We start from the raw sequence: 24,462 nt of genomic DNA, 5'->3' as shown, positions 1-24,462 counted from the left end.
TGCCAGCAGGTCAAATTTCTGGATGACATAGTAAGTAATTCTTTGCAATAGCAATCCCAGAACTATCACCCTATTTCTTATACATACCTTTGGGCAACTCACTATGTTGACAGATGCCAGTCTTTGGCAGTGAAATGCCATTATTTTCACAGCTTCATCTGTCAACTGAGGGCAGTAAGAGACATGGCAGTGTTCCAGGTATTCTTTGCCCTTGCAGAATTCAATTACAATATATGTATATCAATCCTTTGATCCACTTCAGACACTCCAGTTCTCTAGGCAACCTTCATTAGTAGTGAAGCCATTCTGCTGTTGATTGGGAGTGTCACTAGAAAGAGAAGAGATGTATTAAGGGGCTATTTTCAGTTGCTTATGTATTATATGGTGGGTTCATTAGACTAACATATATGTAAGTTCCACTATATATATTAAAACGTTGAATTTGGGTTTTTTAATTGAGTACAACTCAGAACGTAAAATGTTGTGCTTAGAGAATCAGGTCCAAATACATTCATTCTACTACTCTCTGCAAATGCCCATTTTTGTGCATAATAACTTTTTTCTTTTTCTTTTTCTTTTTCTTTTTCTTTTTCTTTTTCTTTTTCTTTTTCTTTTTCTTTTTCTTTTTCTTTTTCTTTTTCTTTTTCTTTTTCTTTTTCTTTTTCTTTTTCTTTTTCTTTTTCTTTTTCTTTTTCTTTTTCTTCTTCTTTTTCTTTTTCTTCTTCTTTTTCTCTTTTTAATGAACAGAAAACTATCTGTATAAATCACATTATATTTTTGGAAGAGAATGGGTAAGAACCTCAGGACTGTCACTCAGGAGTTCTGGGTTCTGATTTGCTCTATGGAGTTCAAGCCAGTTAACTGTGATACTGGTTACTGTGACTACAATTTCTATCCTAGTTTTTAAAGGGAATAAACATTTTCAGATCCTACCAATTGCCATTCCAGCACCTTTATAACTCAAATACTAGCTTCTAGAGCAGAGCAGATAGTTTTGGAAAATAACAATGGAACTCCTGTGGAAGGTCACATAGATTCTTAAATTACAGTTTTCTCCTTTGCACTCTGAAACTTTTTTTACCTTTCAGACTGAATATTTTTCAAGCTTGAAAACCATCACTTCTAGGCCTACAAAGAGAAGTTGGACCTTCTATTGAAACCTTCTCTGGAAACCTCTTGAAAAGAGATGCCTAAAATCACATTTCTTCACCTGACAGCTCATGAGGGTCACAGGACAGCCTGCACCTCCACCAGAGGTTTAGCTTCAGTCAGAATCTCTCCTCTTCTGTCATGTCCAGCCTAAAACCGTGGTGAGATGCCTTAACTGTGTAACTGAGCTAACTTCCAGGCCTGCTAATCTTGGCCTAAGGCCAGAGTAATTTGTCATTTACTGGAATAGCAATTCTACCTCTACAGGGAGAGCACGGAAGTTTACATAGTAGATTGAATAAAAACCACTGATTGCATGAAGCTTTTCAAAGCTGTCAAGAATTAGTCCTGAAGTCCATAAGTACTACATGGATAAATAAAATAAGTACATGCACAAAGACACAAAAATTCATGTATTTATTATGCACAAATGTTATATATTTAACATTCTGAGAAAATTACCTCTGCAGTAATCAGACTATTGCCACTAACACACAGCTAATTTTTCCTTATGTTAAATAGGAATTTGCACAATAACACAGGGTTGATCACTAGAAAATATTATTATTGTTATGACAAAAGATTATGTGTTTCTGTGTGATTTTCTTGAGTCTTACCTAAATAGATGCAAAGAAACTTATCGGATCTGAAATTTGTTTCATAGACTGTACTTTTAAGATTTTTGTCTGTACCTTCATTCTGGTTTCATTTTCTTTTGTATATTGGTACAGCTATATCAAGGCAGTTCTTCTTGGGCTTTGGGTCCTTGTTTTATTCTACAAAATATTAGTGGCAGTGTCTGAACCTAGGATTGGTTAAAGTGGAAAATTCTGAATATATATTAATTGGCTTCTCTACCCTTCCTATTTCAATCTTGGATTTATGGGCTGTTTTTCACCTGTAATACAGAAACATTCTACACCCAGCAACTAAATGTTTTTCATCCATGTACAAGAGAAACTGCACTCCTTTCAGAATTAGGTCTCAGATGTGATGACTTAATTTCTACATTCTCAACTAGGGTATGTAACACAATTTGAAGCCAACATTCCAATGCCTGTTAGATATGTTTATCTTGTTTTTACTAGCATAGCTTGTCTACATACTTATTTAAAATATCCTTCGTAGTTAGGGTCTTGGAAATGGTTTTGCAAATAGCACTCAAATTATATTTGCAATCAAAAGAGATGGAGCTTTGTTTGCTCTCTTCATCCCTGTATCCCTGGTTCTTTGTCTATAGAGAAAATAACTGAAATGACTGTGAGGGTAAATTATATTTGCAACACATTTAGACACTATAAAAAGTCAAATGCCATATGAAGAGAATGTAATTTTCTAATTTAATTGCACAATTTTAATTCTGTACAAATAAGGCCTGAGGACACACACAAACATCAATGAAAAGGCCAAACACTAAATTGCTGTTGATTAAGTGGAGTCTCTCTTTTCAAAATATGGGATGTCATAAGTATTTACATACTGTTATAATGCCTGGGAACAGGCAGTGTGATTACAATGGGATTACTCTCTGCAAATGTTCCATAAAATCATATCCTTAGATTCAATTTACAGAAAAGGACTTGTTATTTTGTTTTGAGTTACTCTATGTCTCTTTCTCTTGCCTTCTCTAGATCCATGAAAGCAGGGCTTCTGCAGCTCTTACATATGCTCCCCACTGCTGCTTTCTTCCTCAAAAAGTTCAAATTCATTTGGCATTCAAGGAGAGCAGAAACACTTCTTTTTAACAATCTTTTTTTTGAACTTACTTTATGTAATGAGACATCTGAAATAGATTATTAGCCATGAGCATGTCACAACACAGAAGTGAATATACTCTGATAGCAGCAGCACTGGCACCACATATCTTTCCATGAGGTACACAAGATGTACATACTTGGTCATTATTAAAAACATGAAACTTTACATAGAACATTCATGAAAGATGAGTCAGAATTATTCCTAGAGAAGCAAATGGCCTGATATGTATGTTGGGCAACAAGACTCAATCCAGATGCAGCTTTTGTGGTGCAACAACTGACTCATTTTTACAATATATGACTATAAAATGATGGATGTTTAATATTTATAATGGAAAAAATGTAGAAGCTAAAGACTGGAATTATGTGATGGCATTGGCTGTAGCTGCAGCCTTATGATCTGCAACTTTTTATGGGCATGAAATTGATACCATTAAAAATACATGACTTAAGCATTTCTGTAATATATAGTTATATATACTATATATATAGTTAGGAACGATTCTCAGTTACAAAAAAAAAAAAAAAGTGCTCTTATTTGGATGTCAATTCCTAACAAGATGGATGGTTCTTTCTACTACTGTAAAGTTACCTACTACTGTTTATTTCTCATACTGTTTTGAAATACAAAGTACAATACAAATACAAAGTAAATCTATGCAATCACATTGACTTTGTCAAATCTTGGTAAGGATTTTGTTAAACTGCAAGTAACCTGTGATAAGGACAAGGAATTCCACAGTTTAACAATACATTTTGGAAACAGTCATTTCCTCTTAATTTTGAATTTTCAAACTGAGTTGATTTCATGCCCACTAGATTCTGCATGGAAGTAAACAGCAAGAAACTGCCCCCTATTCATCCTTTTCAAGTCACAGTTGAACAGATCTCAGGCATAGGGAGCTGTAGGAATCAAAGGGGAGAATTTTGGTGTAGAATGGTGTTATGAAGAATGAAGGATTACATGCAGAACAAAAGAAGATCAGTTTTGGATATGGTTAATATAATGAACTAGAGAGGCTTCCAGACCCCAAGAAAAAGGTGAAGTTTTACCTGAATCCCATTGTCACTGAAGTTTTTGCATTGTGATATAGAAAGTTCCAATGTTTTTCCATGGCAGCCAAGGGTTCTCAAGCCCTAAAAAAATCCAGAAAAATTAATATAGAAGGGAAAAAGTCTATTTTTCCACCTCTTGAGAAAAAAAGAAACTGAAGAAAGGTAGTGTTGTGTGAAATACTTCCACCAGCAAAACACATTTGCAGATCTCCTCCAAAACTTGGGATTGAAGAACTTTTCACAATTTTTTGGGGGGTGTGGGTGTGTTGTTTGTTTGTTTATCTTTGATTGGTTGGTTGGGGTTTTTTCTTGGAAGAACAAAATACTACTTGCTAAGACCAAATGTCTAAAAATTACTGCCTTAGCATTAAGGGTTTTATGGTTACAGCTGTGGCACAAGACAACATTTGAAATGGTGCTGTCACACTCAGAAGGGTATGAACAACCCCCATATTCAAGACAATAAGGAGTGGAGAACTTTGGTAAATTCCCATATCAGGACTGCAAAAGGATCTAAAGATGCTTTGTGATTTTTACTGGTCCTACACCAGGAACCTAGGCAATGTTCTGATGCTAAATGCTCTAATTTGAAGAAGAATTAAATGTTGGTTTAGTAATATTCATTTTGATAATCACAGCAGAATATCTCTGTACTTCATATCAATAAAGTAAACTTTACTGGGAAAAAAGTTATCACTTTATTCCATATGCTTAATAAGTTATCTACAATTAGACAGTGAAGAGCACTGCCTAATTGTAGGCAGAGAGGAAGTATCATCCTGAAAAATAAGCACATGTAGATGTGTCTGGAAGCCAGATGTGGACACTGTAATGATAATGTGGAAGAGTGCGGCTGGAGTTCAAATTTTGCAGATTCCTGAGATCTCACGAGCTGAATAGATACAAACAATGGAACAACGAAAGATGTTTCCAATCCTTATGGCTACTTATGAAAACACAGAACTCTGCATTTTTCTCAGCAGACGCAGTTATCTGGTGAAAGTCACTTTCAACAGCTTTGTGAAAATCCAGATTTCAAACTTGGTTGACCAGAGTACTTCCATTCAAGACAATAAAATAGTTATGTGCTTAAACCTAAAATGGGTTTATGCCAGAACTTGAATTTCTTACAGCAAAAACTGATGCTCTGATAGGTGTAATCTCAAGGACATAATTTCTTCTTGCATTTTTCTTTACTTAAAAGTGGCACCACTTCAATGCACTTGCTAATGAAATAGTAAAGATTATAATATTTTTTTGCTACATGACAATTAATGATGCTATCACTTCAAAGTTAATTTATAAAAAATTTATATTACTAAAGTGACATTAAATCACAGAAAAAACTATATTTTGTAAATGAAAATCAATGTCTACATTGGGGTATTTTGTTAATAACTACAGATTTAAGAAAAAGAGTGAAGACTTGAAAGACATGGAATGTCATTGGGACATTCATAAAAAAAAGAACAACATTAGGACATTACATTAAAAAAATCTGTGAAACTTTCATGTTTCCAAAAAGAAACCTCTTCAAACAATCTTTATAAAGGAAGCTTAATCTATATGAATGTTTTAACTATTATTTTTGTATCTAGCATACCTACAACAGAGTCAATCATCACCTGTTTTATTAGACTTCCTGAATTATTCCCGGATAAATAATATCAGGGATTGCCATCTAGGATATTGACCTATTTCTGGAAAATTTCATCTTCTTTACTAAACGTCCTCATATTTATGGAAGGTATGGTTGGAGCTATCATATTGGAACTCCTGGGAACAGAATCTGGCAAAACAAATACTGTACAACACACAGACTAGGATCACCCACTCTAGGATCACCCACTCTCCAAAAACCTATTTCTCCTTTAGTTTCAATAAATGACTCCTGTATCTTGGATGCATCTTCTGTTGCTATTGAGAAAGGGAAGACTTTGCCCAGCATCTCTTCTATAGCATGTTATCATTTCCATTTTGAAAACAATTTTAAAAGAAACTCCTCAATCCTCTGTAACAGCTAATTTTTTCAAGTAATTTTTACATTTTTGCTCTTTTTCAGTTACTTTATATCATAAGGCCTACAGACATTTGCAGAGCATAATTTATTATTATTTCACCATGGTTTCTGTAGGTGAGAAAACGAGAATTGACTGTACCAGTTGGTGAAGGTCTTCACTTGCTGGAGACAAAAGCCACCTGAGGTTATGCCATGCCAAAGAATAACTCTTCATTATTTATATTCTCATGCTGAAAATCTCTGCCTTTCTACTGCAGACTGCAATGAATGTATTGTCTCTCACTAACAATAACTGTGTGCTAGGGTATTTCCAACTTCTGAGATTTCTGTTCACATATCTCTTTGCAGCCTTCAAGGTCAGCATCTGTAATGTGTCTATGTGTTCCAGAGATATGCAGATGTTACCTCTTGTTCATACTCCAAACCAAACAGATTGACTCCAAAGTGACTCCAGTCCTTGGATAGCTCTTAAGAGGTGTCTCTCACCGTCCATGTCTGAGCCATTTACTATTAATTGACTCTATTTATCCTCTAAAATGCTCAGATTTCTGCACAGATTAGCCACGGTCAGGCATCAGTGTCATGGATTGAACACTAGAAGAGAAGAATGCAATTCCTACCATGCAGATTCATTTTGCCATTGGAAATACATATGTGTCAGAACAAAGTTCAGATTCACGTAGTAAAAACCTCCTGGAATACGGGTGAGTTCTTATGCAAATGTAACTGCACTGTTTCTAATACCTGAGCCAATATAAAGGTGAGCCAGATCTGTTTTCAGGAACTGTAGGGACATTTTTCTCTTGCAGTGTAGAAATCTCTCTGTATAACGCACACCATAAAATTTAATTTCTATACCTAACATCATTTGTGATTAGTCCAGATCATAGTTCACAAACTATGATTGCCAATGTTTCTTGAGACAGTCCAGACGATAGGGATTCCATTGCAAAAAAAATATCCTGTAAAAATACCAAGCCTGATTTTCAACATTGTTGAGTACTTTTAATTGCAGCTGATTTGCATTGGGACTCCAGGTGCTGGCACATCTGGCATTGATCACAATGACTCTGTTCTAGTGTTTCCTATTTCTGTGCAGCATCAAGTTTCTAAGTCTCCAGATTAAATTCTCTCTCCATTGTCCTAAGCAAACTGGAATTTGGAGCCCACTTTAATACACTTTAACTTTTTCTTTTCCCTGCCTTGGGAATGTGTGAGATTTGTCACAACCTTCCATTTGGAAATCCAATGCAACTAATTAATTTACAGAATTTGCAGCCTGTAGCTTGTTCTATCTATTAGATACAATGTTATCTTTTTCTTAAACATTACAAGGCTACTCAGTTCTAATGGCCTAATTTTCTAACAGACCAAAAAGCAAAGCCAGGCTATGGATTCAAGTCATTGCAGATTCAGAATCCCACTAAGACTGCTAAAAACTTGCTCTAGGTTATTGTGGAATGTCAAAATGCCACTTTTGTTCAGGCGGGGATTTTTTCCCCCTATTTAGAAACTTATTGTTAAAATATTAGTAAATATTTATGTTGCAACCTGGCCTTCAGGACCAGTCAGGATCTGAAGATCGTTAACACATAAGAAATGAAAATGGAGCTAACTGTTTATACATTCATATAACCTCTACTCTGGAGTATCTGGAGTACCCAGTGATTACAAAGCATCCCCAACTTTAAACAGTAACTACACACACAGCAACAATTCAGCCAGAAGAGAAAATGGGGCCTTAGATAATTACAACAGAAGATTTAATGCATGACAGTCATTGCAGAAGAAAGTGGAGAAGCAGAGAATATTTCTCTGTGTACTTTGTACATCCTTTTATCTTAGATTTCAGAAGCCCTTCAGGGTTGTTCTCATTTTTAAAGTATTGTACTTATTTTTAATGTTTCAGGCTATTTTTTTTTCTTTCTAATTATTATACTGCATATAACTCACCCCTGATATTAAGCTTGCCTGAGCCTATCTTAGGGCATTTACTACTTTTGTTGCTGGATGCTTTTTGTAACTCAGGAGTCAACTAAGATTATTTTATTATTCTGTGCTATGTTTTTCTGTCTAAATCCTGCTCGACTAAAGACATTTTCTTCAAATGTCCTGACACTTTTGTACCGAATTACTTTTCTAATGTCCCAGGAATATGGGTGGTCCAGGCCATATGCATCAGCAGCTTGTGCTGGAATGAGGGAAGTGGGGCAGCTGCAGGCTCTCAGGCTCACCCTTGGAGCAAAGCTGCCAGAGCCTTGTCATGTAGACATTGGGGAGAAATCAAGATATTTTAACAAACATATGGAGATTGTGAGAATAAAATTTGTGACTAGAACTGCTTCTCTAACCCATGGAAGCAGTTCCAGTGAGTCTGCTTTCATAAAACTGACAGATTTTGGTCCTAAGTGCTAATGTTACCATCTCTGTAATAGAAACTCTCGCATAAACTATAAATAATTTTATAATGATATCTAAAATATTTGTAATATCTCTGCATTCATGGACACATTCACCATACTCCCAATTTAAAACACAATAGTCCCTATTGCAAGGAGTTTAGGGGAGCAAAACATGAGGCAAAACAATGAGGGATGGAAGAATAGCTAGAAAAAAGGAAATTTTCCCAAAGATTTTAAACTTTTTTTTTTTTCCAAAGAACTCAAAATCTTTGCTCTGTCATTGTCATTGTTGCTTTATTTTTTTAAAGAAAGGTCTCAAAAATGCAAATATTTTCATTTCTAAGATTCTTTTAAGTTTTCTATAATTTTAAGAAACTAATCTCGAGTACTTCAAGAATGACAAAACCAAATGTCCTTCTACTATCAAAAAATATTATTGGTTTAAAAAGTGTGTGTTGTTTAAAAAAATCTATTTTGAATAAAGAAGGATATATTTTCTGAAATGTGAAAAGATGAATGCTAAAATTAAAGAGTGAAAAATTAATATTTAAAATGTAATTCTGTGGGTTTTTAGTGTAATGTTATATATTTTCCAAGACTAAGAACAATATAATCAAAGCCCTAAATGAGAAAAGTACAGAAACTTCATTATGCCACCAGTTCCTCATATGCTTGGAATTCACTTCCTTTTCATTGCATATTTGATTTTGTTAATGAATGGTCTTATTTACCAAGACATTTAAGCACACATGCAACTTCAACATGGTGTGAATTAATTCCCTTTTTCTGCTACTGTTCACAAGTTTCTCTAGGCGTGTTTTTTCCATGCAAAATGTACAACTTTCTATGCAATATCAAAATCTGAACATATTCGATTTCCAATTTTCAGTTGAGAAGTAGGCTCAGGAAAACTATAATAAACTTCTCCAAACATTAGACTTTTAATGTCTATGTTTGAAGAAGCAATGGAAGAGAAAGGCACCAACACTGAGGGAAAAAAACTTCCATTTTGATTGTCAGCCATACCTGAGACACAATTATATAAGAAAATATGGCTCTACTGTATCTTTTCTCCACTATGTTTAGTATATATAATCCTTATTGCAAGAAACCCTGCTCTGCTTTGAAGGACAGAATTACTCTGCTGTCATTTAAAAAAAAAACAGAAAGGAAAATTCTCTTTTGTAGTGCAAATCTAAGTTGCACCCTCTAAGTTTTAAACACTAAACAGCAAGACAGGAAAAGCAAGAGAGATCCATTGCACAGACTGCTGGAAAACACATGAGCTTTACAATCTTTCTTTAATTAACACAGCATACAAGTATTGATTACTGTATATGAAACATTGCTCTCTGTTGTATTTTTAAACCAATACTTAGAAAGCCCAAGTTGAAAGAGATCATAGTATGACTTCCTCTATATGCTAATAAAATGTATAATATAAAGTCAAAGCATAAAAATAATAGCTTGTTACAGAGCAGACCAATAGATTTCCTTTTATCAAGTAATATTTTAAGACTAGGAAAATATTTAATATTAAATGTATTTATTTCATATGTGCATGGATTTTATATGCTTAAATACAGCAAACAGCTAAAACCACAGGTTTTTTTCCTAGCATAGCGCTCAGAAATTACGAATATTAAAATGGTCAATTTATCTGTCTTGTGGGAGAGAGAAAACTGCAAGCCTTAGCAACGCAGTGTAAGCAAAAAAAGCTTGGCTTGTTGCCGAGGTCATGGGCTGTGCTATGTGAAAACTAGAATAAGAAGAAGCACAGCATTTTAAAAGGCTAGTTGTGGCAGGCAAAGAGAAAGAAAACATTTTTGTTGTAACATTGTGGGATTAAATTCAAGGCAGCATACATTTCATTCAGATATAATTTTGTGATATCTTAAATGAGCACATCAAGTGAAGTCTTCTTGGATTCTCTAACCTCTTTATTTAGCTTAAGTATTTTATTACTTTTTGGCCTCCATAAAAGATACAGTCTTTTCTTTTCACTTTTTAATTTTTTTTGCACAAACTTTGTGTTAGAGCCAAATAATGAGTTTCTTAGTCAGAATTGTGTTTGGACAGTGACTGAATGAATAGTCTATGGAAAGTTTTCTTGACAAGGATTCTCTTAGATTTCTGTGTTCAGTGCAAAGAGTTTGTCCCAAAAGTAAAAGAAACAGCTTTCACAAGGCAGGACCTGCCAGCGTTTAACCTGACACCCCCCAATGCTTTTTTTTTTTTTTTGCTTTCCAGTTTTAGCACCTTGACATATTGACAATAACTTGTTAGCTGTTCTTTCTCATTGGCAATTGGTTTTTAGACCACGATGGACACCAGTGCCTTTGTTGGAGCTAACACTCATCTCTCTTAGCTTAGCTTCTGGAGAACCTTGTACAAATGGCCTTACACCGACCACTTACACTCCATCACTGACCCTAAAAGAGAAGTGTAGGCAATATTTATAATCACTACTTTTCCTAATCTCTACAAGTCAATATGTGATTTGCATTCAGCAGCCAACATTGAAGATAAGCAAAAATTAATCATGGTATTTTAAAACTAGACCTTTAAACCCCAAAATAGTCAGAATAATTAATAGCTTAATTAGAAAAATGCTGCTTTCTTCAATGGCTGAAAAACTGAGCTTTCTGGAAAAAAGTCTGTTGGAGATAATGAGAACTTCCATTAATTTCAGCACTCAGAAATGATCCCCACTCCAAAAGACAGAGCTTGGAAAACAAATCTAGAAAGAATCAGAACCTGTTTAAACACTTCCAAGTAATATTTGTACTAATATACTTTTTTAATTTAAGGAACTTAAGTAATTTTAAGGAAAAATTATTTTCTAACACAGCAGTAGCAAAAGTCAGCAGCAGCATTTGTGTGCAGTAGCTGTTCTGTACCCTGCATGAAGAGTTAACCTGAGTCCTTTCTCAGAGTGTTTCACTTAATCAATTGCACATCTTGCACATGACTAACTTATAACATACACAGAGGTTATAAAAATGAAGTAGATAAAAAAGCTTTCAGCCAAGTTGAGAGATTTGGAGACTACAGCTTGGGTGTTTCTAAACACTTCAGATACCTGGTATGTTTAACATTACTGTACAATTATCTTTACAATGTGTTCCCAGTATTTCTTTTGTGTTCCCTGATGAATAAAAAATTAATCCCAGAATTCTGTAGGACAGAATCATATTTTGGCTTGTACAGTTTGTTGCAGCACAAAGAATCACTGCAAATCCCACAGTCCCAGCACTACTAACAGACTGATAACCTGAACAGGGCCTCATTGTGTGACCACACGCTGCAGAAGAAGCTAGAATTCATAAAGTCCCCCTGCAATAATTCAACCACTGTGGCAGTTTGGGTGTTATTTCACAGTGCAGTTGTTTTTCATTCAATAGGACAGATAAAATTAAGAAATGCAACTTCAGAATAACCAACTTTTATAAAGCTCGCAAGGAATACTGAGCCTGACAACAAAGTCAACTGAGTTTAAAAAGTAAATATTCTGTAATCACACTGAGCTTGAGGGCTGAAATGGCCACATTATAACTTTTAAATAATCAAGACATGAACGCACAGCTGATCAACTGTGAGATAACACAGGCCATATACTGCTTTATCATACATGAGGACTAGAATACCATCATTCCTAAACTGGAATAATGTGCCAGGGAGCTGAGCCACTACATTAGCTGTGTCTATTTTCAGACATGTTTTTACTCACATCTCTTAGTTCTAAAACCCATCATCAATTAATTTTCTTTCTTCCATTTTCACGTATTGTCATTTCCTATTATTTAAGAATTTTGATTTGGTAGATTTGAAATCCCCATTCCCCTGTGCCACTGAGGGGAGGAGGCAGAGAATTAAAGGGTGAAGCTGAGCTCAGGAAGAAGGAAGGGGTGGGGTGAATGTGTTTTAAGATTGGTTTTATTTCTCATTATCCTACTCTGATGTGATTGGCAATAAAGTAATTTTTTCCTCCAGGTCAAGTCAGGTCTGCCTGTGATGGTAGCAGGTGACTGATCTCTCCCTGTCCTTATCTTCACCTACAAATTCTTTGCTGTACTTTTTTTGTCCTGTCCACTGAAGTGGCAGAGAAGCTTTGGTGGGTACCTGGAGCCCAGGGTCAACCCATCACATGAGTTTAGATGTGTTAAAATCTGTAACTTTGCTAATGCTGAAACGTTTGAAAGTGTCTGGAAAAGCAATAAAACAAGTGTGGATTTCAACGATATCTTTGCTAGTGCTTAAAATGTTTTGTTAGGATAGTCCAGCCATTCTTTAGCAGTAGAAGCAGCAGACACGTGCAAACACATTCACAGCCCATGATTTGGCTGACAGACTGGAAAACCCAGCCTGCTAAATGTTAAACCAGAAAATGCAGGCAGCTGTCCCACCTGCCCTGCTAAACTACCAACAGGATAACGTGGTATTGTTCCAGCACTTTCCAGGGTTCCTACAGACAATATTACCAGATTTTTATATGTCAACAGGCACAAAAAAAGCTTTTGTTACACTTTAAAGCAGAATCCCTAAACCTTCTCATAGTGTCAGAAACTTCTAGGATCAACACTAATTCCAATTTCTTTGTATTATTTTATAGGTATTTTTGAAATATTTGTAAGCTTTTCCTTCCCTGTTCTCTCTCAGCCTTAACTCTATCACTGTGCCACAAAACAGGGATGAAATGTGCAGCTTTGGAACTCCTTCCATTTTTTTTTCCCAGTGATACATGACACACCTTAAGTGAAAACCAAGTCTTTACAGAAAATATATTCTTCTTCTATACCATGCATTACAATGTTTTTGTGATAATTGTAAAAATTAGCTATTTTATTTATATGTTGCTATTAGACAGTAATAAAGTATTACTTCAATAGTCACAAAATTAAATAATATCCAAGTTTCAAGAGAATTGTGACAATGGAATTGTCTTTGGTTATCATATTTTTTCTCATAGCTACATTCCAGCACTATAATATGCCATGGCTATTAAGTGACACTACATCTACAGTTAACTTTGCTTGAACTGGAGTAACAATGAATGGATTTTTGAAAACATCGTGCAGAAACAAAAAACTATTTGTATAAAATATTTTTCAAAATATTAAGATATCTAACTTACATTCTAAGATTTTAATTTTAAAACTGAAAGATGTGTTAAGAGGACTTACTAAAAGTAAAATTTACTTTAGTACAATCCATTTGCAATGGTTACAGAAATCTGATGTGATCTAATATCTTGTGCAGTCTGCCATATTCAGTAGAAGAATATGCTTCAGTGGTGAAATCATCTTAACACCAGCTTCTGTAATCTTCTGGCAATCAGCCACATGAATGTGCCTGATGTATGGGCAGCATTTTCTCATCAACTTGAAGTTTAAGTCTGTATTTTGGTATTGTCAGTATTATTCCATGTTGAAATATTTAAGATGCAAGTTACACATCTGACATGCATTAAGAGCACGATCCAAATACCCACTGAAATCAGCTGAAAGATTTATTTCAAATTATCTGAGTGAATTGTAAAAATACATAATCTTAATGATTTTTTTCATTATACTAACCTTCAATGCTGGCCTTCAAAAGTTTACATTCTGCAAGGGCATGAAAAGTTGTGTTCAGAAAGTTTGGGAGAGTCAAGAAAGAAAACAGACATTACCTGTTAGCCTTTGAAGAAAAAAAGTTAAATAAAACATTAATATGCTCATGTTGTCACGTAAAAAAATAAGATGAGCAAATATTCTCCATATAATACCAAAAAGTTACAATTTAAAACAAACAAATAGTTATAATCCACTTAACAGTAGCTTCTGGAGAGTGAGTGGCACATAAACCACTGCAATTCTCCATATAGCTTTTATGTTTGGGAGCACAAGGAAAAGAAGCAGGTACCTGGAGACATGAAGTATGGACACCCAAGACAGTGATATAATTAACAATCACTTTTGCACAAGCTTGGAAGTTCTTGTTTGATAGGCAAAATCAGTAGCAGAATGCTGTTCCCATATATTATAGTTGCTTTACCACTGAAAGAAAAGAAATGCTCTCATTTATAAACTGGAAGACCATAATTCAAACATACCAGTGAAAAAAGAAGACAACTAAAGTTTTCTGACAACGACTGCAAGTGAGCAAGATTTATAAGCATAATTAGACAATAGTTGTAAAAAAATCCTTTTGGTTAGAACTTCTTCTCCTGAATTGATTCTTACTTCTTTGAAGTCATTTGAGAGGATAACTCAATTCCAACATCATAAAAAATGTTTCTCAAAAAGTACAGCTTATTTTCAGTTTCTAACTTAAATACATCTGTCTGTAAGAGTTAACATTTTGCTGATTAGCAAATCTTGAATCCAATTGCAGCCATTGACAGTATTTTTGAAGACATCAGCTCAAATTTACACAAGAAATTAAATGTTTATGTCTTAGCAAGTCTGACAAAAACAGTACAGGGAGAACTTGAGATCTCAATGCTTTAATATCTTACCATAGGCACCTAGTTGCTCACCAAAAAAAGAAATGCAATAATCTCACTAAAAGAAAAACAGATCCATGAGGGATACATATTATTCTGAAATTTAAACATAATGCAAAGGATCTGTTAAAAATGTGTCCTCTAACCAAATAAGAGTCAGGTACAACATTTTCTACAGCTGACACTATTTATGAAAGAGGCAGTGAATGCTACTGTCTCATTTTACTACCTTTGTTTTCCCAACCTTATGATTTATTCACCTATGATAGATGTTGAAATTCAGTTTGAAGCAAGTTCTAAATGCAATAAAATATCTTATTGTTTATTTCCAGATCCACAGTAAAACGTGTGTAAGATTCAGAGGGGGTACAAGGAAAGGTCCTCTGCAGTCACAATAATATCGAGCTGTTCTACAGAATCCTTCATGCAGGACGACAACAACAACTCTGTGTACTCCAACAGTGTGATATTCAATGAAATCACAAAAGGACTGATGGATCTGTCAATTCAGTTTATTCCTTCTATTACTCCAGAGAGACAATTCTTTAACTGCTTAAATTCAATAGATGTCAGATCAGTCTTGGGCATACAAAGTATTTTGACATATAAATGCTGTGTAAATGATAGTTTCTTTTTAGCTTCTACAGAAAACACAATGTGAACAATTCCTCCCCATGAAGTAGTCCCCCTGATATTTCCATGTAGAGATCTCACTTTTTTTCCAGGGTTTTGAAGTTGTATGTAATATAACAGTTGAGGGTTGAACTTGGGAATCTTAGAGGTCTTTTCCAACCTTAATGATGATTCTATACTAACCCTGTGCAGCTCAGACTACAGCCTCAGGATTCATTTGCAAAACATCCACAGAAAAAAAGTAGTCTAGAATGTCCTCCTGGGTACCAAATAAGATCTGTGGAGAGAAGAATCCAAAGAAGGAATCTTGTAATATACACATAATGTGAGGGATTTTTGCTGTGCCCCATATCTCCAGCTGCTGCAGAAGCCTGATGTGCTTGGCTACCTTGCCTAAGGGGAGCAGCAGTGTAAGGCACAGGCTTTGCTCAGGGTGGAAATGTTGTCTGACAGTGGACACCACTAGCAGACAAGAGATAGCCAAAGACAAGCAAGCCAGAAACTGAGCAGCAGCCGATCACCCATCACACCTCAGTATGGTAACAATGCACCAGGAGATGCTCCCAGTTCCTGCACTTCTAGTCTCCAGCACTTGTAGCACATGACTGGTCCCCACTACTACTTATCAGTGGAAACTAGAATCAAGCCTGCTTTATTTCTGTCTTACATTAAGTGAGGACATTCACACCTTGGATTTCTGGCTCCTATTTCTGAAAATTTTATGTTTGGATCCTTTTGCACGTGAGATATTTTTTAATGGAGTAACTGACTTTAAGTTATAATCAAGGTGGACTGTCTTTTCTGGCATAATGTCTCATCTTTTAACTTATGCCCGGGTTGGCTTGCTCTTTATTTTCAGGCTGAAGTGCCCTTTTAAACAGATTCTTCGTCAATTGTTTTAAATGTTTGGTGTTAAATGTCTTTTCTTAGAGGACTATGGCACTCTTTGCACATTCTCCCTTCTGCAGAGGGATGCCAGCCCTAGAGGGAAATTGGCTTAATGTCTGTCAAGTATACTCTTACACTAAAAGTCTTTGTGCAGATCTCACAGACAGACAGATAGACAGACAGACAATATGGTGTGGCTCATAACACACATTGGCACTTTTAGCACTGTGGATGTAAATAATCTGGTGTGTTTTGAGTTCAGGACAAGTGCAGCATATTTGTTTTTCCACAGTGGGTCTGTAACAGCCACAAAATGACAGAACGAAAACCCTATCATCAAAATAAATAGAGGAAATATTTTACTGGTAATGCATGGAGATATAAATCCCATCAAGTCCCATCCCTCTGACAGCTGGCTGTATTCAAGGTGGGTTCTGATATGGTGCAGCTGTGTTACCCTGGATCAGGCTTCTCCAGGAGCAGCTATACTCTAAGAAGCAGATGAAGAAGGGAAAAGAGAATCTTGTAAAGCTGCAGGGGAGGTGGCATAGAGGGATTATAAAGAAAGAGCCATTTCGTAACCACAAGCTGGTCAGAGCGTGTAGAGCCTGTTGGTACCCTCCAGGTTCTCACACCACATCCAACGGAGATGTATCTGTTGGAGAAAAGGACACTGTGACTTTGGGAATGTGGTTGATGTGGGCAACACATCAGTGAGGATCTGCAGATAGTACTGCAGACCTCACCATCAGCATGGATAGGCTGGATTTGCCCACCCCAAATGATTGCAAAACAACAGGTGCAGTGTAGGGCTACTACAGCAAAGGCAATCAATCCTCTTTTCTACTGGTAGTGACCATCAGAAGATAAATATCAGTAGGGAAAGTTGTGTGCTGGTTCTCAGGACAGAATACTAAAATCAGTTGTCCAGATTCTAGTTTTGTACTCACTATTGGAATATGCAATGTGACTTAATCCCATCTCATTTCCTCATCCCAAAACCTTCATTATGCATGAAAGGGAGTAGCTTAATGGTGAATATCACACAAGCAGCTGCCTGAGGGATGTATTGGGAAATCTATACTTTCTGCTTTTGAAGAAGCACCAATTGCTTTAACATGGCATGACCAAGTTGTTCAAGCAAGGGTTTACCTAACTGCAACAGGCTTCTTGCTCATTGGCTCTCAAGCATCACAACAGAAAAATATGAATCCTGGGATCTCTGTATAGCAAAGAGCAACAGAGATCCCAAGACAGGTCTGAATCACCTCTGGAGACTTCTCCCACTCTCTAATTGCTATATAGATATATTAAGTTAATTTTCTAGGCACTATGTTATCTTAGACACCTAAAATAAAGTGAAATTCCCATTCTCAAAAGGAGAGACTTTAGGCAGCAGGTAATCAGATCAAACTCAGCAATCCTGACAGAAATAGCATGCCTTTTTCTGGAATTCAGTAAGGATTGCATAATGTTAAATGCAGGCTAAAGGACTTTTAATCTCTATCTGGAAAACCACTGCTTGCTTAACATAGACATTTGATACCACAAATAGCAGAAATCTAGTGTTTTTCCTCCATGCAAGCCAAACCAAATTATATAGAAGTAGTTAATAATAATTCCCCTGCACAGATTGTTTCTAATTTCTTTTTCACTTTAACTGGTTTTTAACTTGAAACTGGATAATGTATCTCAGGCACCAGGTTGAGAAAGCTCCTGTGTGAAATATGCACTCAGATAAGATTAAATAAAACTGATCAACATTTAGATCTTACTGCAATCATATGTATTTCTCTTATTTTCCTGTATTTCTAGAACAATAAAATCTTAAATTTCTTTTCTAAGGCCCCATGGATTCTCTATGAAACTTCAGGTACTCTCAAAGCTAAGGTTTAGAAATATGAAATTTCTTGCATATTTCAGTAAAAATTTTCTTTATCAACTCACTTGGAATTTCAATGTGCAGCTTGGCCTGAGAATCAATGTTTTGTCCCATATGAGTAAAATTCCACTTAAACCTCATCTTTCAAAGCAATTGGGAGGGAGACTATTTTGAAGGTTATTGAATCTTAGATCCTACAAAATTCTGCAATACAGAGTTTTCGCACATAACTCAGTAAAATTATTCTATAAATGTCTTATTTTTCTTGCATAAACAGATCAGAAATGAATACAAAAATAAATTGTAAATGTAAATAAAATTAGGTAAACAAGTAAAATACAATTCTTTGTCTGTAGGAGTTTTCAGTCTAATATGTAAATGACTGTCTTGTTTTTTTTTCTTGATTGCATAATAGTATGCTATGATCTGAAATGAAAGTACAACAAAACAAACATGGAGCAAATCACAGCTAAAGATCTGTCCCCATAGATTTAGAAAATAATTGCAGAGAAATGATGAAATGCTTATAAGAATATCAAAGTTCATTTAATTCAATCTTTCTGTAGTTTCATATTCTGAAGAATAGGAATACACAGGTTTTTTTATTTAGGTTTGGCTTTTTTGCTACACATATACAACTTTACAATTCTGTCTTTCTCCCAGAACTGACTGGATTTGTGGAATCCGGCCTGCAAGGCAGAACTCTGTCTTCAGCACAGAAAGGATTTTGAAGAAACACTCTTGTGATTCCAGTATTGGCAATACACCAAGGATAGAAATTTGAAAATCAACATTCAGAACTGAGGAAGTACTCTCTGGGGGACATGGGACTATCAATTTTGTATCCTGTGTTTGTCAAGAATCATAAAATGAATTGTGACATCTTTTCAGATGTTTGGCACATTATATTGATGGCTTGACTCCACATGTTATTTTTCTTTTAATTTTCCACTGTCCTAAAAAAAGCACTTATATTAACATATTCCTGAATTAGCATTTTTCTAAAATAAATAACAGAGCATTTTTAACTTATAGTTTGTACTCAGGAAATCATCTCAACAATTGTACTCAACAATCATCTTCTTCAATAAATAAATAAAGAACATAGCTCAGATTTGCTCCCCAAGTGATACCCCTTTTTTTGTTGCTTGATACGCCTGAAGAAGCCAGAATTTGCCAAAATGAGACTTCTCCCAACGAAGCTGAAGGGGGGAAACACAGATGATGGAAACTGGTGAAGTCTACATGTAGGTTTCTCTGACACCCCTGCAAAGCAGATGTCAAGAAATGAAAGGGACAAATTTATTTTTCCCAGTGGCTTGCATTCTCTTATCCAGCTGTTGTTACCTACAGCAAGTGACAGACTGCTGTAACACATTTTGGGCATGGCATGCAATAATTTATACCCTCATTCTTTCCAGTTTTGTGTCTAATAGCAGAAAATTTTCCACCAATACTGTTCAGCTTCAGAAGCAGAACAAAGAGATCTTACGCTTTCTAGGTGGGGCTCTGGGAATGTCAATGATATAATAGGGTACCTTCCGAACAAGACACAAGAGAATCTCTATATTTTTATGAAAATATGTTGAAGCTCATTAACAAAAATATTTACTGCCTGTGCCATACAGATAAAATGTTAATTACCATGACTTTATGCAAAAACCCCCATGCCAACAATTTCTCCACTATTATTACCATGTATGAAAAATAGGCAAAGGAAAGATTGCCTTGTTTTGTAACAATGGACTAGAAAATGTCTGGTTAATTCTCACTTTTCTGCCTGTGTATTAATGAGCTAATTAAATGTCTTGGTCCTTAAGCTGCTACTTACACAATCCTTAACATAATCACACATTTTACAGATGGACTTTCTAAATAAACATTCAAATCCTACACAAATAGTGGCAATAGAACAACTCATATAAAAAGAACTGTAATGTTAAAATGAAAGAAAATACCAAGAAACATGAAAAAACCATTAAAAATACACATTCTATAGAGTATTTTAACCATAATTTCAATGTTAATAGTATAACTCCTCTACAGTTTTCCAACTAATTCTGAAATGTTAGCCTTACAAAATTTCCCTTTGGTTTAGTTCATCCAGTGAGGGGGAAAAAATCTTTTTAAAATCCTTTATCCAACTGTGATGCAATTTGATATTTTTGGGTTTTTTTGTTTCAACTGTTCACTTAAGTACTTGGTCATAATCATTAAGCAGTGTTCCAGAATCCAAAAATGGAGAAAGTTGTGGAATTCCTTTCAGGGCTCTCAAAGACACTGGCAAGCAAACCCACTGTCCTCTGGTAGGGGAGGATTGTGGTTTCCCCTGTTTGATGATGATCACTTCTCCCTGAGTACTATTAGATCATGCTTTCTAGAGGCAGATCCCTACAGCTCATGATGACACTTCTAAGCAAGCAGGAATGATGCTTTTGGAAAACAGAACCAATTACTGGCATTTTGAAAAAGTTACTCAGAGGTAGGTAGTTCTTAACTTTCCTCTAACCTCAGCCCTCATTTCAAATTTCACACTGTCACTGCACAACAATCACAGCATGATTCTCATGAACGAGAAATGGTAAAGAGCAATCAGAAAAGGACTTGCCCCATCTGCCCCATCCTTTGTTCTGAAAAGGTTTTGTTAGATGGAAAGTTAAACTGTTACAGTCCTCAGACTCCATCTCTATCATTTCACATGTATTTTGTTATATGGAGAATATTCTCAGTGTATAAAGAAATTTATGTGTGAGTCTTTACTTAAACATTAGGGGACATTAATTGTCTTGCAATTTGGCATTTCATATTGCTTTTGGAATATGCTTCAAGATACAGTATATATTTAAAAGTTTATCAAATACTACTGCATTCTAAAACTTTGGTTTTCTTTACAAATTTAGTAGGATACTAAAATAATCCAAAACATATCTATTTTTAGATTGCAGTTATATATACCACTTCAATTTATATATTAAACCAATGTAAAACTGCACCAAAAGTTCATTTTTTAATTAACTTCCTACTCAGGAAATCAGCTGTAAATTTGTATATTTTTCCAGCACAGAGTGGCTTTTATTTTTTTGCTATTTTAGTAAAAACTACCTTTTAAAGCTCCAGATAAAAACCCCCAACTAATAATGACATACAATTAGTCTATTTATGGCTACAAAAAGCAAGCCTTGTTCTCATTATACAGTAAATACTAGCTGTTTATAGATCTGACAGTTTGCTGGAAGTGATCCAAGCCTATAGTGCTATTCCTTAGTAAAACTTAAACAGCTGTAGTCATGTAATTCAAAACCCTGGAAGGCTGCTGCAGTGCTTGCTCAACCTCAGTATACCATGAATGCAGGATGCTGCCAGTCCTATAAAGGATCCTCTGCTTCACATTATGAAAGAAAGACGTGAACTACAAACCTGAATGAAACCTGGAATTTCCAAACAGATGACCTTGTGACAGCCTTTTCAAGAGTCCAGGTATGGTAAACCTTTGTCTGTGAATTTTCTGCAGTGGGCTAAACTCATTTACTGTAAACTGGGGAAGCTTTGCAAAAAAACCTACAAAAAACAGAGCAATTTGCTACAAGGACACAATACAGAATCAAAAGAACATAAAATGCCATAGATAAAGCTTTCTGAAAATTATTGTAAAGAAAAGATGTTCAATACGAAATAGAATTATCTACTTGCTGAAGTTTGAAAGTCCCTTTCTTCTGCTGCAGTTTTTCCTCTGCTCTTGTATTGCAAATTAGTGGGGAATAGCACTATTATGCAAGCTATTTCACCATATGAAACCAGTAACATTGTAAAGTTATCTTAAGTAACTGCAAAAGCATACTTTTTAAACTAATAGGAACTTCTTTGTGCATACTTTGCAAGTATGACTTTCCAGTGTAAGTTTGTTGGACTGCTTTTGCCATTGATTTTACAAGCAGTGCCTGCTGGAAATGAAAACCAGATCTCTATCAAAAGACATTAAAAGCAGAAATGTGTAGTTTAAACTTCTCAAGTAATATAATTATTTAGAAGAGTATTATTGAATCTGAAAAGTTGAAAGAAGTACAAAAGTGAGTCATGTAATTTTAGGTTTTGATCAGTTCTTTTGGAAAACATTTCTTTATACTAAACATTAGTTAAGAGAAAGCAAATTGTGTATGTAGAAAATGTTAATCAACAGCACTCCGTAAAAGCAAGAATCTATACTCTGCAATTACCTAAATTTTCATCTGCAGGTTTATATCATACTGAAAATTATTCATTGACTGAACCACATTTCTAACTGGAATAAATAACAATTACCACAAGCACCACAAATGAAAGCATACAGAAAATCAAAACCTAGAATTAGGACCTTCTGCTCTGGTAGACATTTAATGGTAGTCATGCAGTTCTGCAAGTCAGCAAAATTAGGCATTTTGAAGAAGATGGGAACTCCCACTGTGGAGCTGACTGCTTAAGGAGTGGCATACTGGCTTTTGGAACTGACTTTATGCTTTCAATATAGAATCGAGAAACATGCTGAACACAAATGCAAAGAGATAGGAAGTGTAAAAAGAATGCTGTTGTAAAAAAAGAATTCAAAAGTATTAAGAAATTAAATATAAGATTATATTTAACAGAAAAAAACCACAATGTGCAGTAGAATCAGATATTAGAATATAAAGGCATGTGTTATTTGTGGTGCCTTTTTTTTTAATGGAAATGTTTAATTCATATTAAGTACAAAAATAAAAGTACCCTTCTTCGTAGAAGCCTGAGCTATTTTGCATTTTAGTGTGATATCCCAAAGAAGTGAATGAGGAAAAAATAAAACTTGGAGAAGTATACTTCCAAACATATCTAATAAAATAGATAATAAATTAAGAGTCTGGGGTAAATACACTGGTAGCTCTGAGTATTTTTAATGTATATGTTGCTGCAAGGCTGCACAATTTAAGATACAGGTAAGCCTTTCTTATTGCATTTCAAAGATTGTGATCAAAACCTCACAATAATTTTGAAGATATGCTGATTTCCTTTATTGGTCACATGACCAATTTTTAGTGATCTGGGACTTTTAACACATGCCTTCTTTTTCCATTTTTAAAGTGACATCTTCCTTAAAAGTCAAGGAGCACACAGACTACCAAAAATCCTAGTTTTGTGTTACAGCTAAATTCTGCAGGAATTCTGTCATACTGATTTTTCAATCCATTTGCAATCTCAGGATCATTGAGCAATCTGACAAACTCACCTTCTGACATTTATTCCTGATGTTCATGAATAAATATTCATGTCTACCATATGTAACAGAAGTTTTCAGAGGGAAATATGTTGTGCCATATAGAGACTAAAATGCTTGTATGGAATTGTATGAGAGAATAAAAAATTACTCCTGCACTTCACTAACTCCTCGTTCCAATAAAGGATGTCTGATACACCACAGCAAACCTCACATGCAGCATTATGAAATGCAATACTGCCACCTTGCACTTTGTCTTAGTTACCATAGCACACAGGACCTGTGCTGAGCTAATGCTTTTGGGATTGCCATGTGAAATGTTCATGAAATCTGTCTGCTTTCATATTCTTCACAGGACAGCAGCTTATTGTACATCCCCATAATCTCAGAAACAATGAGCTTTTCTTTTTGTCTAGAAATTGTCAATACAAAGAATGTAATCTTGTGGTTTTAAATCAGAAGCATCATGTGTGACTGGGAAAATTTCATATTAACAAGGTACAAGGTAACTGCAAAAGGTCATTTGTCAGTGGAGAATTTTTCTCTATTTACACATAAAAAATAATATTCCAAACTTCAGAAAAAGTATATGGAAATCTAAAAAGACAAAATATCAGCCAACATGTAAAAAACCACAGACTATAATAAAAGTAATACTGATGAGTGGTAGCATTGGAGATACTAATGCAAAACTTTGCCAAAACAAATGTTAGTTATATGAGGATATGGCATTTCAGATTAAGAAAAACAAAAGCCAAAATGTATTATGTACATGCCAAAGAAAAAACATGTTTCTGAACTTCATGGGGATGTTGTTGAAAGACATACATTTGTTTTCCTCATAGGAAAGAGAAATAGTGTACAGCTATTCTTCAAATCCATGTCCATATTTGTGATGGCTGCTGCTGTGAACAGCTCACCTCATTTCTTCCATGGCACCTTTGAATCCAGCAATTCTACCTGCCAG

General features: G+C 35.1%; 1 protein-coding gene and 1 long non-coding RNA gene across 2 annotated transcripts in view; one reads left to right on the top strand and one right to left on the bottom strand.

The window, feature by feature from the left end:
* On the bottom strand, nucleotides 1-21,614 carry LOC148223740 (uncharacterized). The gene is made up of 4 exons (XR_015804081.1): nucleotides 15,688-21,614; nucleotides 14,289-14,422; nucleotides 3,960-4,043; nucleotides 1-328 (listed from the first exon to the last, which is right to left on the bottom strand). It is a non-coding gene; the product is annotated as an uncharacterized LOC148223740 (long non-coding RNA).
* LRRC17 (leucine rich repeat containing 17) overlaps nucleotides 21,545-24,462 on the top strand; it is a 17,420-nt gene continuing 14,502 nt past the window's right edge. Inside the window, exon 1 of the mRNA XM_014869048.2 lies at nucleotides 21,545-21,751. The gene's annotated coding sequence lies outside the window, so the exon portion shown is untranslated. The remainder of the gene's footprint in view (nucleotides 21,752-24,462) is intronic.

Source organism: Sturnus vulgaris, chromosome 5 (assembly GCF_052056855.1).
Source record: "Sturnus vulgaris isolate bStuVul1 chromosome 5, bStuVul1.hap1, whole genome shotgun sequence".
NCBI classification, from domain to species: domain Eukaryota; kingdom Metazoa; phylum Chordata; class Aves; order Passeriformes; family Sturnidae; genus Sturnus; species Sturnus vulgaris.
This window is presented reverse-complemented; position numbering and strand designations above follow the sequence as displayed.